General features: G+C 50.5%; 1 pseudogene; it reads right to left on the reverse strand.

Annotated features, from left to right (window-relative positions):
• Nucleotides 1-3,787: 3,787 nt before the first annotated feature.
• Nucleotides 3,788-3,899, reverse strand: LOC120942229 (annotated as a pseudogene).
• Nucleotides 3,900-18,641: the final 14,742 nt, after the last annotated feature.

The following is an 18,641-nucleotide window of genomic DNA, read 5'->3' on the forward strand; positions in this document are numbered from 1 at the left end:
AGTATGCAGTTTTACTGTAAATAAAGGCCTGGATTCAAGAAGCAATTGCGCCTGTGTAACCATAGGTTACACAGCGCAATTGCTTACTTGCCCCGGCGTAACGAATGCTCCTGATTCAGGAACCAGCCAACCAGCCAATGTTACGTATACCCGTCGTTCCCGCGTCGCGAAATTTGAAATTTACGTAGTTTGCGTAAGTGAATCGTGAATGGCGCTGGACGCCATTCACGTTCACTTTGAACCAAATGACGTCCTTGCGAAGTCATTTGCCGCAATGCACGTCAGGAAAGTTTCCAGACGGAGCATGCGCTCTACGATCGGCACTGGAACGCGCCTAATTTAAATGATTCCCGCCCCCTACGGGATCATTTAAATTGCGCGCGCTTGCGCCGGGCATTTTGCCGGCGCGCCCGCGCAATTTACGGAGCTTCTGCTCCGTGAATCGAGGGCAGCGCAAAAAAATTGCGGAGGCGCAGGGCAACGTTTTTGCCCTGCGCCCCCGCAATTTTTTTGCGCTGCCCTCGATTCACGGAGCAGAAGCTCTGTAAATTGCACGGGCGCGCCGGCAAAATGCCCGGCGTAAGCGCGCGTAAAAAAAGCGCAATTCTTACTGAATCCGGGCCAAAGAGTATACATTTTTTCTCTTGACCTATTAAAACAGTTTTTGGTATTGTTTTTATATTTTTGTTCATTTGCTTTTTATTTGGCACTTAAAAAAAAAAAAAGAAAGAAAACCAAAAAGTCCATATACAGTATTTATAATAAAAAATGTACATAGAAAAAAATCAGCAGGCCCGACCCTGGCTTAGCCATCGAGATTAGATGAGATTGGATGCGGTATAGGTGATGTTTCCATAGGTGCTCATCATTGGAGCCCCCCAACCTTCTTGAACTTGGGAATGCCAAGCTGGCACCTTGGGCAGAAAAAGAAGCCAACCAAAAGCATTCAGTCTCCCATCCAAAGACTAACTAGGCCTGACCCTGCTTAGCTTCCAAGATCAGACAAGATCGGGTGTGTTCAGGGGGCTATGTGGCCAATAGACGCCGAAGATTAGCACCCTCAACCCTCTTGAAGGTGGGAATGCCAAGCTGGCACCTTGGGTGAAAAAAAAAAGCCAATGAAAAGAGAAGAGCCTTCACCACCTGGTCTTCCCATGCAGTCTCCCATCCAATTACTTATCAAGCCCGATGCTGCTTAGCCTTGGAGATCAGACGAGATTGAGCGCATTCAAGTCAATGTGACCACATCCTCTGAGCATTGCAACCCCAAATCCTCTTGAATTTGGCAATGCCAAGCTGGCACCTTGGGCGGAAAAAAAGCCAACCAAAAGCCTTCAGTCTCCCATCCAAATACTAACCAGGCCTGACCCTGCTTAGCTTCCAAGATCAGACAAGATCGGGTGTGTTCAGGGCTACTATGTGGCTGTAGATGTGCAAATTTAGCACCCTCAACGCTCTTGAAGGTGGGAATGCCAAGCTGGCACCTTGGGTTAAAAAAAGCCAATGAAAAGAAAAAAAGCCTTCACCACCTGGTATTCTCATGCAGTCTCCCATCCAATTACTGTTTAAGCCCAATGCTGCTTAGCCTCGGAGATCAGATGAGATTGAGCACGTTCAAGTTGATGTGGCCAACGGCTCTGAGCATTCCAGCCCCAAATCCTTTTGAACTTGGGAATGCCAAGCTGGCAGCTTTGGTGAAAAAACAGACAGCCAAATGGAAAATGCCCACAGCTCCTGGCATACCCAGACGGTCACCCATCCAAGTACTAACCAGGCCCCAACCTGCTTAGCCTTCAAGATCAGATGAGTTCAGGGTAATGTGGCCATAGGCAATCCGCTTTGGAGCCACCAAACCTCTTGAACTTAGGAATGCCAAGCTGGCACCTTGGACAAAAAAAAAAGCCAACCAAAAGCCTTCAGTCTCCCATCCAAATACTAACCAGGCCTGACCCTGCTTAGCCTCCGAGATAAGATGCTTTCAGGGTGATGTGGCCATAGGTGCTCACAATTAGCACCCTCAACCCTCTTGAAGGTGGGAATGCCCAGCTGGCACCTTGGGTGAAAAAAAAAGCCATTGAAAAGAGAAAAACCTTCACCACCTGGTATTTCCATGCAGTCTCCCATCAAATTACTTATCAAGCCCGATGCTGCTTAGCCTTGGAGATCAGATGAGATCGAGCACATTCAAGCCAATGTGGCCACATGCTCTGAACATTGCAGCCCCGACCCCTCTTGAATTTGGTAATGCCAAGCTGGCACCTTGGGTGAAAAAAAAGACAGCCAAAAGGAAAAAGACCACAGCTCCTGGCATACCCAGATGGTCACCCATCCAAGTACTAACCAAGTCCGAACCTGCTTAGCCTTCAAGATCAGATGAGTTCAGGGTACTCTGGCCATAGCCTCTCACCTATGGAGTCCCCAAATCTCTTGAACTTAGGAATGCCAAGCTGGCACCTTGGGCAAAATTAAAGACAACTAAAAAGAAAAAGCCTACAGCAGCTGGTATTCCCAGGCGGTTGTCCACCCATGTAATAACCAGGCCTGACCCTGCTTAGCCTCTGAGATCAGATGAGTTTTGGCACGTTCAGGGTGATGTGGATGTAGGCACTAACCATAGGAGCCCCCAACCCTCTTGAACTTGGTAATGCCAAGCTGGCACCTTGGGCGGAAAAAAAAGCCAACCAAAAGCAAAATGCCTACAGCACCTGGTATTCACAGGTGGTCACCCATCCAAGTACTAACCAGGCCTGACCTTGCTTAGTCTTCAAAATCAGACGATATTGGGAGCATTCAGGTTGATGTAGTCATAGGCATGCACCATTGGAGCCCCCAACCCTCTTGAACTGAGGAATGCCAAGCTGGCACCTTCTGCAGAAAAAAAAGCCAACCAATAGCCTACAGCACCTGGTATTCCCTGACCCTGCTTAGTCTTCGAGATCAGACGTGTTCAGGGTGATGTGGCCATGGACACTCACCGATGGAGTCCCCAACTCTCTTCAACTTGGAAATGCCAGGCTGGCACCTTGAGCGAAAAGAAAAAAACCAAGCAAAAGCAAAAGGCCTACAGAATCTCCCATCCAGGTACTAACTAGGTCCGACCCTGCTTCGCTTCAGATGAGATTGGGCACATTCAGCGTGATGTAGCTGTAGGCGATCACCATTGGACCCCCCAACCCTCTTGAACTTAGGAATGCCAAGCTGGCACCTTGGGTGAAAATAAAGACAACTAAAAGGAAAAAGCCTACAGCAGCTGGTATTTCCAGGCGGTCGTCCACCCATGTAATAACCAGGCCTGACCCTGCTTAGCCTCCGAGATTTGGCACATTCAGGGTGATGTGGATGTAGGCACTAACCATAGGAGCCCCCAACCCTCTTGAACATGGAAAAGTTAATCTGGCACCTTGGGCAAAAAAAAAGCCAATCAAAAGCCTACAACACCTGGTACTCACAGATGGTCACCCATCCAAGTACTAGCCAGGCCTGACCCTGCTTAGTCTTTAAGATCAGACGATATCGGGAGCATTCTGATTGATGTGGTCATAGGCATGCACCATTGGAGCCCTCAACCCTCTTGAACTGGGGAATGCCAAGTTGGCACCTTCTGCGAAAAAAAGGACAACCAATAGCCTACAGCACCTGGTATTCCTTAATCCTGCTTAGTCTTCGAGATCAGACATGTTCAGGGTGATGTGGCCATGGGCACTCACAAATGGAGTCCCCAGCTCTCTTAAACTTGAGAATGCCAAGTTGGCACCTTGGGTGAAAAAAAACCCAACCAAAAGCGAAAAGCCTACAGCACCTGGCATTCCCAGGCAGTCTCCTATCCAAGTACTAACTAGGTCCAACCCTGCTTAGCTTCAGATGAGATTGGGTACATTCAGGGTGATGTGGCCATAGGCAATCACCATTGGAGCTCCCAATTCTCTTGAACTTGGGAATGCCAAGCTGGCACCATTTTTTTTGTTTTGCCATTTTTTGTACTTTTTTTATTTTTGTGCATTTGCTTTTTATGTGTCACTCCTCCTGTAGGGAGGTCACTGTCACTCCTCCTGTAGGGAGGTCTCTGTCACTACTCCTGTAGGGAGGTCTCTGTCACTCCTCCTGTAGGGAGGTCTTTGTCACTCCTCCTGTAGGGAGGTCTCTGTCACTCCTCCTGTAGGGAGGTCTCTGTCACTCCTCCTGTAGGGAGGTCTCTGTCACGCCTCGTGTAGGGAGGTCACTGTCACTCCTCCTGTAGGGAGGTCTCTGTCACTACTCCTGTAGGGAGGTCTCTGTCACTCCTCCTGTAGGGAGGTCTCTGTCACTCCTCCTGTAGGGAGGTCTCTGTCACTACTCCTGTAGGGAGGTCTCTGTCACTCCTCCTGTAGGGAGGTCACTGTCACTACTCCTGTAGGGAGGTCTCTGTCACTCCTCCTGTAGGGAGGTCTCTGTCACTCCTCCTGTAGGGAGGTCTCTGTCACTACTCCTGTAGGGAGGTCTCTGTCACTCCTCCTGTAGGGAGGTCTCTGTCACTCCTCCTGTAGGGAGGTCTCTGTCAATCCTCCTGTAGGGAGGTCTCTGTCAATCCTCCTGTAGGGAGGTCTCTGTCACTCTTCCTGTAGGGAGGTCTCTGTCACTCCTCCTGTAGGGAGGTCTCTGTCACTCCTCCTGTAGGGAGGCCACTGTCACTACTCCTGTAGGGAGGTCACTGTCACTCCTCCTGTAGGGAGGTCTCTGTCACTCCTCCTGTAGGGAGGTCTCTGTCAATCCTCCTGTAGGGAGGTCTCTGTCAATCCTCCTGTAGGGAGGTCTCTGTCACTCCTCCTGTAGGGAGGTCTCTGTCACTCCTCCTGTAGGGAGGTCTCTGTCACTCCTCCTGTAGGGAGGTCACTGTCACTCCTCCTGTAGGGAGGTCACTGTCACTACTCCTGTAGGGAGGTCACTGTCACTCCTCCTGTAGGGAGGTCTCTGTCAATCCTCCTGTAGGGAGGTCTCTGTCACTCCTCCTGTAGGGAGGTCTCTGTCACTACTCCTGTAGGGAGGTCTCTGTCACTACTCCTGTAGGGAGGTCTCTGTCACTCCTCCTGTAGGGAGGTCACTGTCACTCCTCCTGTAGGGAGGTCTCTGTCAATCCTCCTGTAGGGAGGTCTCTGTCAATCCTCCTGTAGGGAGGTCTCTGTCACTACTCCTGTAGGGAGGTCTCTGTCACTCCTCCTGTAGGGAGGTCACTGTCACTCCTCCTGTAGGGAGGTCTTTGTCACTCCTCCTGTAGGGAGGTCTCTGTCGCTCCTCCTGTAGGGAGGTCACTGTCGCTCCTCCTGTAGGGAGGTCTCTGTCACTACTCCTGTAGGGAGGTCTCTGTCACTACTCCTGTAGGGAGGTCTCTGTCACGCCTCGTGTAGGGAGGTCACTGTCACTCCTCCTGTAGGATGATCACTGTCACTCCTCCTATAGGGAGGTCTCTGTCACTCCTCCTGTAGGGAGGTCTCTGTCACTCCTCCTGTAGGGAGGTCTCTGTCACTGCTCCTGTAGGGAGGTCTCTGTCACTCCTCCTGTAGGGAGGTCACTGTCACTACTCCTGTAGGGAGGCCACTGTCACTCCTCCTGTAGGGAGGTCACTGTCACTTCTCCTGTAGGGAGGTCTCTGTCAGTCCTCCTGTAGGGAGATCTCTGTCACTACTCCTGTAGGGAGGTCTCTGTCACTCCTCCTGTAGGGAGGTCACTGTCACTCCTCCTGTAGGGAGGTCTTTGTCACTCCTCCTGTAGGGAGGTCTCTGTCACTCCTCCTGTAGGGAGGTCACTGTCACTCCTCCTGTAGGGAGGTCTCTGTCACTACTCCTGTAGGGAGGTCTCTGTCACTACTCCTGTAGGGAGGTCTCTGTCACGCCTCGTGTAGGGAGGTCACTGTCACTCCTCCTGTAGGATGATCACTGTCACTCCTCCTATAGGGAGGTCTCTGTCACTCCTCCTGTAGGGAGGTCTCTGTCACTCCTCCTGTAGGGAGGTCTCTGTCACTCCTCCTGTAGGGAGGTCACTGTCACTACTCCTGTAGGGAGGCCACTGTCACTCCTCCTGTAGGGAGGTCACTGTCACTTCTCCTGTAGGGAGGTCTCTGTCACTCCTCCTGTAGGGAGGTCTCTGTCACTACTCCTGTAGGGAGGTCTCTGTCACTCCTCCTGTAGGGAGGTCACTGTCACTACTCCTGTAGGGAGGTCTCTGTCACTCCTCCTGTAGGGAGGTCTCTGTCACTACTCCTGTAGGGAGGTCACTGTTCCTACTCCTATAGTGAGTTCCACCTCTGTGGCGGTGGGAAATCACCCCGAGGAGCCCCCTTCCCTCACATGAGTTAATTTCCCTGCACCAGGGGCAGCTGCCCCTCCTGCCACCCCCCCCTACCCCCTTTTCTCTCGGCCCGGCTCCTCATCCATGCTTTACCCCTTACTAAGTTGCTGACTCATTGGAAGTCATGACATCACTGGCTGCATGCTTGTCCCAGGACAATGACTCTCTCGGTATTAAAGCGAGGATGGGGATGACAGATCCGGGAACTTGCGCTTTAACCACTTGCCGCCCGCCAATGACAGATTGACGTTGGCAAAGTGGTTGTAGAATCCTGACTGGACGTCATATGATGTCCTCAGGATTCTGAGCCGCTGCGCGCCCCCGGGGGGCTCGCATCGCGGCGATTGTTGTTGCGGGGTGTCAGTCTGACACCCCGCAACACCGATCTCGGTAAAGAGTCTCTCACGGCTGATCACGATGTAAACAGGAAGAGCCGTTGACGGCTCTTCCTCACTCGCGTCTGACAGACGCGAGTAGAGGAGAGCCGAACGGCGGCTCTCCTGACAGGGGGGTTCGCGCTGATTGTTTATCAGCGCAGCCCCCCCTCGGATCGCCACACTGGACCACCAGGGAAGGGCAAACTGAAAAAAATGCCCCAAAAAAAAAAAAAAAATGCTAAAAAAAAAAAGGCTGGAAAAAAAACCCATAAAAAAAATAAAAGATGCCAATCAGTGCCCACAAATGGGCACTGACTGGCAACACAGTGTCCATCAGTGCCACCCCACAGTGTCCATCAGTGCCACCCCACAGTGTCCATCAGTGCCACCCCACAGTGCCCATCCATGCCCAGTGCCCACCTTTCAGTGCCCATCTGTGCCACCCATAAGTATCCATCAGTGCCACCCATAAGTGCCACCCATGAGTGCCCATCTGTGCCACCTATGAGTGCCCAGTGCCGCCCATGTGTGCCCATTAGTGCCGCCCATGTGTGCCCATCAGTGCCGCCTATGTGTGCCCATCAGTGCCGCCCATCAGTGCCGCCTATGTGTGCCCATCAGTGCCGCATACCAGCGCCGCCAATCAGTGCCACCTTATCTGTGCCCGTCAGTACTACCTCATCGATGTCCATCAGTGCCATCTCATCAGTCCCGCCATATCAGTGCCCGTAATTGAAAGAGAAAACTTACTTATTTACAAAAAAATTAACAGAAAAAAATAAAAACGTAATTTTTTTTAAAAATTTTTAGTCTTTTTTTAGTTGTTGCGCAAAAAAAAAAAATCGCAGAGGTGATCAAATACCACCAAAAGAAATCTCTATTTGTGGGGAAAAAAGGACGCCAATTTTGTTTGGGTACAGTGTTGTATGACCGCGCAATTGCCATTCAAAGTGCGACAGTGCTGAAAGCTGAAAATTGGCTTGGGCGGGAAGGTGTGTAAGTGCCTTGTATGGAAGTGGTTAAGAAACAAGTCAGCAATGGAGGGCAGGCGGCAGCAGCCCAACATCGAACCTCTCGGTAGTTCTGCATTGAAAGCAGTTGGAAAAGTTTCTCCTCCGCTCCCCGCATGACAGCGCGCCGCTTGGCGACACAGCACGCCACGTGACGAATAATTAACGTGACATTTTGGAGTCAGGCGCGGGATCGATTGTTTTTATTAGTTTAGTCATTACAGGGGGAAGTTCTCTTATTTAAGAGGCGCTCGCTGGCATAATGTTCTGACAGTGGGGGGAAAGTGACACGCCGGAAAAATTACTACCTCAATAATTTCACCGAGATCTCAGCAGTGCGCACTCCTCGCCTTCATCGCCTGGCGCGATCGAGCGCCGCTCTCTGTCCTGACGTCTCCGCCTGGGACTTTTATTGGCAGCTGTGAGACTTAAAGTGTTTGTGAACCTTCATCTTTGAAGTTTCAGCAGGCTGGTTACTTCTATTAGTGTAGGAAGGTGAATCTCCTGGTGGTCCCACCAGTCCCTATTAGTGTAGGAAGGTGAATCTCCTGGTGGTCCCACCAGTCCCTATTAGTGTAGGAAGGTGAATCTCCTGGTGGTCCCACCAGTCCCTATTAGTGTAGGAAGGTGAATCTCCTGGTGGTCCCACCAGTCCCTATTAGTGTAGGAAGGTGAATCTCCTGGTGGTCCCACCAGTCCCTATTAGTGTAGGAAGGTGAACCTCCTGGTGGTCCCACCAGTCCCTATTAGTGTAGGAAGGTGAATCTCCTGGTGGTCCCACCAGTCCCTATTAGTGTAGGAAGGTGAATCTCCTGGTGGTCCCACCAGTCCCTATTAGTGTAGGAAGGTGAATCTCCTGGTGGTCCCACCAGTCCCTATAAGGCCCCGTACACACGACCGAACATGTCTGCTGAAACTGGACAGGTTTCCAGCGGACATTTGTCCAGCCGACCGTTTTCTGGCGGACAAATGTTTCTTAGCATGCTAAGAAACATGTCCGCTGGAAGCCTGTCCGTCGGACATGTTCGGTCGTCTGTACAAACTCACCGTACATGTCCGATCGGCCGCCATCCCTCGCATGCTCCAAATTAACCCGCAAGAATCCAATGCTTTCACAGTGAACGTAAATGACGCCCAGCCCTATTCGCGAATGACTTACGCATTTTCAAAATTCGACGCGGGAACGACGTCCATACTTAACATTGGTATGCCGCATGTACGCCTCATATAGCAGGGGTAACATGACGCCGGGAAAAGTGTAACGTAAATGGCGTATCTGTACTGCGTCGGTCGGGCGTACGTTCGTGAATTTGCGTATCTAGCTGATTTACATATTTCTAGGCGTAAATCAGCGTACACGCCCCTAGCGGCCAGCGTAAATATGCAGTTAAGATATGACGGCGTAATACAAATCTATGCGTAACTGATTCTATAAATCAGGCGCATAGATACGACGGCTCGGACTCAGAGTTACGACGGCATATCTGGAGATACGCCGGCGTAACTCGTACGAGAATCCGGGCCAGTGTGTATAAGGCAGCAGTGTGATCCAGGGGGGGGCAGAGAGCCAGAGTATTGTGTGTATTAGGCAGCAGTGTGATCCAGGGGGGGGGCAGAGAGCTGGGTCATTGTGTGTATAAGGCAGCAGTGTGATCCAGGGGGGGCAGAGAGCCGGGTCATTGTGTGTATAAGGCAGCAGTGTGATCAGGGGGGGGGGGAGAGAGTCGGGTCATTGTGTGTATAAGGCAGCAGTGTGATCCAGGGGGAGGGGGCAGAGAGAAGGATCATTGTGTGTATAAGGCAGCAGTGTGATGCAGGGGAGGGGGCAGAGAGCCAGATCATTGTGTGTATAAGGCAGCAGTGTGATCCGGGGGGGGGGCAGAGAGCCGGAGAATTGTGTGTATAAGACAGCAGTGTCATTCGTGGGGGAGGAATGCAGAGAGCCGGAGTATTGTGTGTATAAGGGCAGCAGTGTGATCCAGGGGGAGGGGGGCAGAGAGACAGATCATTGTGTGTATAAGGCAGCAGTGTGATCCAGGGGGGGGGCAGAGAGCCGGATCATTGTGTGTATAAGGCAGCAGTGTGATCCAGGGGGAGGGGGCAGGGAGACAGATCATTGTGTATATAAGGCAGCAGTGTGATTCAGGTGATCCAGGGGGAGGGGGCAGAGAGCTGGAGCATTGTGTGTATAAGGGCAGCAGTGTGATACAGGGGGAGGGGGGCAGAGAGCCGGATCATTGTGTGTATAAGGCAGCAGTGTGATCCAGGGGGGGGCAGAGAGCCGGATCATTGTGTGTATAAGGCAGCAGTGTGATCCGGGGGGGCAGAGAGCCAGAGCATTGTGTGTATAAGGCAGCAGTGTGATCCAGGGGGAGGGGGCAGAGAGCTGGATCATTGTGTGTATAAGGCAGCAGTGTGATCCGGGGGGGGAAGAGAGCCAGATCATTGTGTGTATAAGGCAGCAGTGTGATGCAGGGGGAAAGCGGCAGAGATCCAGGGCATTGTGTGTATAAGGCAACAGTGTGATCCAGGGGGAGGGGGCAGAGAGCCAGAGCATTGTGTGTATAAAGCAGCAGTGTGATACGGGGGGGGCAGAGAGCCGGATCGTTGTGTGTATAAGGCAGCAGTGTGATCCAGGGGGGGCAGAGAGCCGGATCATTGTGTGTATAAGGCAGCAGTGTGATCCAGGGGGAGGGGGCAGAGAGCCGGATCATTGTGTGTATAAGGCATCAGTGTGATCCGGGGGGGGGGCAGAGAGCCAGATCATTGTGTGTATAAGGCAGCAGTGTGATGCAGGGGGAAAGCGGCAGAGATCCAGGGCATTGTGTGTATAAGGCAACAGTGTGATCCAGGGGGAGGGGGCAGAGAGCCAGAGCATTGTGTGTATAAGGCAGCAGTGTGATCCAGGGGGAGGGGGCAGAGAGCCGGATCATTGTGTGTATAAGGCAGCAGTGTGATCCGGGGGGGAGGGCAGAGAGCCAGATCATTGTGTGCATAAGGCAGCAGTGTGATGCAGGGGGAAAGCGGCAGAGATCCAGGGCATTGTGTGTATAAGGCAACAGTGTGATCCAGGGGGAGGGGGCAGAGAGCCAGAGCATTGTGTGTATAAAGCAGCAGTGTGATACGGGGGGGGGCAGAGAGCCGGATCGTTGTGTGTATAAGGCAGCAGTGTGATCCAGTGGGGGCAGAGAGCCGGATCATTGTATGTATAAGGCAGCAGTGTGATCCAGTGGGGGCAGAGAGCCGGATCATTGTATGTATAAGGCAGCAGTGTGATCCGGGGGGAGGGGGCAGAGAGACGAATCATTCTGTGTATAAGGCAGCAGTGTGATCCAGGGGGAGGGGGCAGAGAGACGAATCATTCTGTGTATAAGGCAGCAGTGTGATCCAGGGGGAGGGGGCAGAGAGACGAATCATTCTGTGTATAAGGCAGCAGTGTGATCCAGGGGGAGGGGGCATGGAGACAAATCATTCTGTGTATAAGGCAGCAGTGTGATCCAGGTGATCCAGGGGGAGGGGGCAGAGAGACGGATCATTGTGTGTATAAGGCAGCAGAACGCCCTCGGACCTCACCATGGCCACCTTTCACCGACTGGCATTCCACCAGGAAGGGGCCAGGAAGCCGAGTGCGTTCCATCCCCCGCCCGGTCGGGACACACACATACAGGAAGGACTCGCAGAATATGAAAGGATAAACCTGAACAAACGGAAGAGATATTGATGGAAGATTTCAGATTTCTGAATTTCGCAGTTTATCCCCCAGAACTCGTGTTGTAGGTGTGGCCAGGAGGGGGAGGGGGTCGGTGGAGTCGAATTTCTTTCTTGGCGTCTAAACCTGTAATGTACTCGGGTTGAATTTCTCGAGTTAATTGAAAGCCGCTAAGCTATCGACTCCTTGCGCATTCCATATCAATATTTTATGTCTACTCCGGGATAAAATAAACAACTCTTTTTTGTTTTTGTACTCGTTCCGCGGAGCTGCTGGGATGCCAGCGTGGGCCACGCCTGTAAACCGCGCCGCGCACTTCAAACATTTTGATGAAAAGAGATAAAAAGAAGGGAATTCGGTGGGCAGGAGTCCAAATCTAAGAGGCTTGACAAGATCTCAAGCAATGAGGTGGAGTGCGCTTATTTTTATTATTATCATTATCGGTATTACTAATTATTGCCATCGGCAGGAGGGATTCTGATCGCGGGAATTCAACAATAGCGCCAGAAAAATCCGTAGAACTATGAACTATGCCATTTTATTCCCTAGGGTCTCTGCTAAAATATATACAATGTTTGGGGGTTCCAAGAAATTTTCTATAAAAAAATATTGATTTTAACTTAAAGGGGGTTGTAAAGGTACAATTTCTTCCCCTAAATATCTTCCTTTCCCTTAGTGCAGTCCTCCTTCACTTACCTCATCCTTCCATTTTGCTTTGAAATGTCCTTATTTCTTCTGAGAAATCCTCACTTCCTGTTCTTCTGTCTGTAACTCCACACAGTAATGCGAGGCTTTCTCCCTGGTGTGGAGTGTCGTGCTCGCCCCCTCCCTTGGACTACAGGAGAGTCAGGACGTCCACTAACACACAGCTCCTTTCTCTATCTGCAACGTAGAGAGCGTCCTGACTCTCCTGTAGTCCAAGGGAGGGGGCGAGCATGACACTCCACACCAGGGAGAAAGCCTCGCATTACTGTGTGGAGTTACAGACAGAAGAACAGGAAGTGAGGATTTCTCAGAAGAAATAAGGACATTTAAAAACAAAATGGAAGGATGAGGTAAGTGAAGGAGGACGGCACTAAGGTAAAGGAAGATATTTATAACAACCCCTTTAAGAAACAAGTGTCAGAATAAAGACTTTGGGCCCGATTCTCGTAAAGCGGTGTAACTTTGCCCGGGCGTAACGTATCGGATTTACGTTAGGCCTCCGCAACTTAGATGGGCAAGTGCTGTATTCTCAAAGCACTTGCTCCGTAAGTTGCGGCGGCGCAGCGTAAATCGGCCGGCGTAAGCCCGCCTAATTCAAATTTGGATCAGGGGGGCGTGTTTTATGTAAATGTACTGTGACCCGACGTGATTGATGGTTTTTCCCGAACGGCGCATGCGCCGTCCGTGGATTTTCCCAGTGTGCATTGCTCCAAAGTACGCCGCAAGGACGTCATTGGTTTCGACGTGAACGTAAATGACGTCCAGCCCCATTCACGGACGACTTACGCAAACAACGTAACTTTTTCAAATTTCGGCGCGGGAACGACGCCCATACTTAACATTGGTACGCCGCACTTATGCCTCATATACCAGGGGCAACTATACGCCGGAAAAAGCCTAACGTAAACATCGTAACTTTACTGCGTCGGTCAGGCGTACGTTCGTGAATTCGCGTATCTAGCTAATTTGCATATTTTGACGCGTAAATCAGCTTACACGCCCCTAGCGGGCAGTGGAAAAATGCAGTTACGATCCGACGGCGTAAGAGACTTACGCCTGTCGGATCTAATGGATATCTATGCGTAACTGATTCTAAGAATCAGGCGCATAGATACGACGGCTTGGATTAGGACTTACGACGGCGTACATGGCGCTGCGCCGTCGTAAGTCCTTTCAGAATCTGGGCCACAGACTTTGAGGGCCAGATTCTCAAAAAAGCGCCTATCTATAGGCGGGCGTAGTGTATCTCACACTACACCGCCGTAAGTCAGTGAGGCAGGTCCCGTATTCTCAAAGAACTTGCGGCCAAAGTTACAGCGGCGTAGTGTAACTGTGCCGGCGTAAGCCGGCTTAATTCAAAGTAGGCTAGTGTGGGCGTGTTTTATGTTAATGTATCGTGACCGGACGTGATTGACGTTTTTAACGAACGGCGCATGTGCGCGCATGCTCAGTATCACGTCAAATTTTCAAATTAAAGTACGCCCGCTCAATGCCTAGTCGACGTGAACGTAACTTACGTCCAGCCCCATTCACGAACGACTTACGCAAACGACGTAAAACACTGCTGTCCCAACGTTTCCGACGTCCATACCTAACATGACTTACCCCTGCTTTATGAGGGGTAACTTTACGCCGGCGTATGTCTTACGTAAACGACGTATCTTGCTACGCCGGGCGCACGTACGGTTGTGAATCGGCGTATCTAGCTCATTAGCATATTCGACGCGGAAATCTACGGAAGCGCCACCTAGCGGCCAGCGTAAATATGCAACTTAGATATGATGGTGTAAGAGACTTACGTCGCTCGTATCTAAGCCGAATTTATGCGTAACTGATTCTAAGAATCAGCCGCATAGATACGGCGGCTCTCATTCGGACTTACGACGGCGTACAGGGCGCTACGCCGTCGTAAGTCCTTTGAGAATCTGGACTCTCATTTTTATTTATCCAAAATATTATTTTTTTTAATATTGAAATGGGCATAAAGTAACAACATCAATGCTAGGCTTCCCCTAATTTTAGTGGGACCCCTCTCAGAGCACCCTACCCATTGTTGAAGGGCATGTGGACAATGGACATGTGTCAGCATAGCAGGGTGGGTGCACGCTTCCTGCTTCCTTGTTTTGGGAATACCAACCCACGTGCTTGGTTTGTTTATAGTGTCTCTCAACCAGGGTGCTGTTTGGGTTCCTGCAAGTCATTGTTGGGGGGGGGGGGGTAGAGGTGCCACCAGTACCATAACAACCAATGACACTAAAGGGCCAAGACTTAAACCTTCATTTGTTTCTATGGTGAGTGAGTGAGTGAGTGAGTAACTTGTATAGCGCAACAAATGCGAACTTAATCGCCTCAAGGCGCTTTCCATCCAGAGTCGTACCGGTCTTTCAGAAGAGGTGGGTCTTTAGTTTTTTCCTAAAGGCCCGATGGTTTTCCTCCAAGTGGTTGGTAGTGGGTAGAGCATTCCAGAGCCGTGGTCCTGGGACCGAAAATCTACGTTCTCCCTTCAATTTGTAGCGGGATTTAGGAATTTGGAGAAGGTTTTGGTTGGTTGACCGGAGAACGCGCTTGGTGATGTAGGGTGTTAATGGCCAGTCCACTCGCAACATGGCAACACGTGACACTTATCCAGGACAGGTGGCTTGCGAGGCCACCCCCAGCATTGACTTTATCAGAGATAGGGAGTCACGGAGCAAACAAAGTTGGGGGAGGGACGGCATGACAGGGTGGGACTGGCTGTAGGAGATAGGCTCCTGTTGGTGGAAGGGGAGGGGTAGTCTGTTAGTGGGCGGGGGTGGCAGAGGCTGTTGGCGTGGAGGAAGTGATGTTTCGTCACTCCTCCAATTGTTTCCAACTCCCTGGTTTTAGGCTTTCTGTGGGCGGTGTTGGGTCGATGGAAGACGAGGAAAGGCTGGAAGTTGGAGTAGAAAAAAGGTTGTACCTATAGGTGGTATGGGGGTTATTGGGTACCTTTCGGTCTACCCCTTAACGCCCGCCGCACGACTATTTACGTCCGCAGAATGGCACGGACAGGCAGAAGGGCGTATATATACACGTCCTTGCCTTCTAGCGGGTGGGGGGTCAGATCGTGACCCCCCCGCTGCGTGCTGCGGGCGGGTTCCCTCGGGGAGCGATCCGGGACGACGGCGCGGCTATTCGTTTATAGCCGCTCCGTCGCGATCGCTCCCCGAGGCTGAAGAACGGGGAGAGTCGTATGTAAACGCGGCTTCCCCGTGCTTCACTGTGGCGGCGTATCGATTGAGTGATCCCTTTTGTAAGGGAGACTCGATCGATGACGTCAGTCCTACAGCCACACCCCCCTACAGTTGTAAACACACACTAGGTGAACCCTAACTCCTACAGCGCCCCCTGTGGTTAACTCCCAAACTGCAACTGTCATTTTCACAATAAACAATGCAATTTAAATGCATTTTTTGCTGTGAAAATGACAATGGTCCCAAAAATGTGTCAAAATTGTGTCCGTCATAATGTCGCAGTCACGAAAAAAATCGCTGATCACCGCCATTAGTAGTAAAAAAAAAAAATTTATAAAAATGCAATAAAACTATCCCCTATTTTGTAAACGCTATAAATTTTGCGCAAACCAATCGATAAACGCTTATTGCGATTTTTTTTACCAAAAATAGGTAGAAGAATACGTATCGGCCTAAACTGAGGAAAAAAAATATTTTATATATGTTTTTGGGGGATTTTTATTATAGCAAAAAGTAAAAAATATTGCATTTTTTTCAAAATTATCGCTCTATTTTTGTTTATAGCGCAAAAAATAAAAACCGCAGAGGTGATAAAATACCACCAAAAGAAAGCTCTATTTGTTGGGAAAAAAGGACGCCAATTTTGTTTGGGAGCCATGTCGCACGACCGCGCAATTGTCTGTTAAAGCGACGCAGTGCCGAATCGCAAAACCTGGCCTGGGCATTTAGCTGCAAAATGGTCCGGGTCTTAAGTGGTTAACAAGGGTTAACCAGGAAGGAGTTAAAATGTTAGGTCACTGCAGACGGTTATACTGCCTCCGAGTCGGTGTCTTGCGACTGAGGCCTAGGTAATAATGGTTGTTCCAGTGTCCAAGTTGAGACGGGTGGTCTTCTAGACCACCAAGTATTGGAAATGTGTATAAAGTTATTTAAAGTTATTTAAACGGTTATTTATGTTAAATTTTGAAATAGTTAAATAAAAAAGGTCGGGAAAAAAAAGCCAATTTGACTCCACAACATGGTCCCTTATATCATTGGGGTTTTGTGGGGTAAGGTATAGGGGGGTTGGGGTCATGGAGATAGTGGGTGAGGTGTCACTAGGATCGGTCCTTAACATGTCATGCATGGCTCAGAACTGTGGAAAACAAAGTCTTACTTTGGAAGTTGGCAGTCGGGGTGTCCACCCTGAGATGTCCTCCCACACACCAATAGATAAATGGTCACCAAGAAAAAGAAGCAGCCGGCAACTCCAGAACATCAAGCATATTTATTGTAGAGCCTTCACCGCGAGTACAGTCAACAGTAGACTCGTTTTGGCGATAAGCCTCGTTCACAGCACCCCCAGCATTGAGGAGATGATGGAAGTCCCTCTCCTTCAGGTGTCTTTCACCTCCCTGTCCTCTGTCTTGCTACTACGTGGGTTCTGTGTGATGGGGGGGACTCTGTTATGATGAGAGGACTGTGTGATGTGGGGACTCTGTTAGTGATGGGGAGCCTATGTCATAATGGTGTGACTCTGTCATGGGAGTACTCTGATATGATGTGGGATCTCTCATGTGTATGGGGGCCTCTCATGTGATGGACGGACGGGACCTCTAAAGTGTTGAAGGTCCTCTGACAGGAAAGGAGCCTCTAATGATAAGGGGGTACTCTGATGTGTTGGAGGTACTTTACCATAGGAGTACTCTGGTATGATGTGGGATCTCTCATGTTTAGGGGGGCCTCTCATGTGATGGAGGGACTCTGATGTGATGGGGGGGATCTCTGATGTGATGTGGGATCTCTCATGTGTAGAGGGGCCTCTGATGTGATGGGGGGCCTCTGACCTGAAGGGAGCCTCTAATGTGAATGAATTACTCTGATTTGTTGGAGGTACTCTACCATGGGAGTACTCTGATGTGGTGTGGCATCTCTCATGTATAGAGAGGTCTCTGATGTGATGGGAGGGACCTCTAATGTGTTGAAGGTCCTCTGACCTGAAGGGAGCCTCGAATATGAAGGGGGTACTCTGATGTGTTGGAGGTACTTTACCATGGGAGTACTCTGGTATGATGTGGGGTCTCTCATGTTTAGGGGGGCCTCTCATGTGATGGAGGGACTCTGATGTGATGTGGGATCTCTCATGTGTAGAGGAGCCTCTGACCTGAAGGGAGCCTCTAATGTGAATGAATTACTCTGATTTGTTGGAGGCACTCTACCATGGGAGTACTCTGATGTGGTGTGGGATCTCTCATGTATAGAGGGGTCTCTGATGTGATGGGGAGACTCTGTCATAATGGTGTGACTCTGTCATGGGAGTACTCTGATGTGGTGTGGGATCTCTCATGTGATGGACGGATGGGACCTCTAATGTGTTGAAGGTCCTCTGACCTGAAGGGAGCCTCGAATGTGAAGGGGGTACTCTGATGTATTGGAGGTAATTTACCATGGGAGTACTCTGATGTGATGTGGGATCTCTCATGTGTAGGGGGGCATCTCATGTGATGGAGGGACTCTGATTTGTTTGAGGTACTCTGCCATGGGAGTACTCTGATTTGATGTGGGATCTCTCATGTATAGAGGGGCCTCTGATGTGTTGGGGGGCCTCTGACCTGAAGGGAGCCTCTAATGTGAATGAAGGAGGTACTCTGATGTGTTGGAGGTACTTTACCATAGTCTGATATGATGTGGGATCTCTCATGTATAGAGGGGCCTCTCATGTGATGGAGGGACTCTGATGTGTTGGAGGGACTCTGATGTGTTGGAGGTACTCTGATATGATGTGGGCTCTCTCATGTATAGAGGGGCATCTGATTTGATGGGGAGACCTATGACGTGTTGGAGGGTCTCTGACCTGAAGGGAGCCTCTAATGTAAAGGGGGTATGCTGATGTGATGGGGGGACATCTAAAGTGTTGGGGGGCCTCTGACATGAAGGGAGCCTCTAATGTGAAGGGGGTACTCTGATGTGTTGGAGGCACTCAATCATGGGAATACTCTGATGTGATTTGGGATCTCTCATGTATAAAGGGGCCTTTTGTGTGATGGGGGGGGGGGGAGGCTCTCACGTGTTGAAGGTCCTCTGACCTGAAGGGAGCCTCTAATGCAGGGGTGTCAAACTCAATTTCATGGTGGGCCACATCAGCATTGTGATTGCCCTCAAAAGGGCCGGTTGTATCTGTGAGATTAGATGTCCAGTGCATCCCCTCCCCTTACATTAGATGTCGAGAGCCCCCCCCCCCCCCCCAACATCAGAAGTTGAGTTCCCCACTCTCCCTTACATCACAGTGTACCCCCTTTCCTTAAGCTGCTGCTGGGAAAAAGCTGGA

The sequence above is a fragment of the Rana temporaria genome, chromosome 5, assembly GCF_905171775.1.
Source record: "Rana temporaria chromosome 5, aRanTem1.1, whole genome shotgun sequence".
Lineage (NCBI taxonomy): Eukaryota > Metazoa > Chordata > Amphibia > Anura > Ranidae > Rana > Rana temporaria.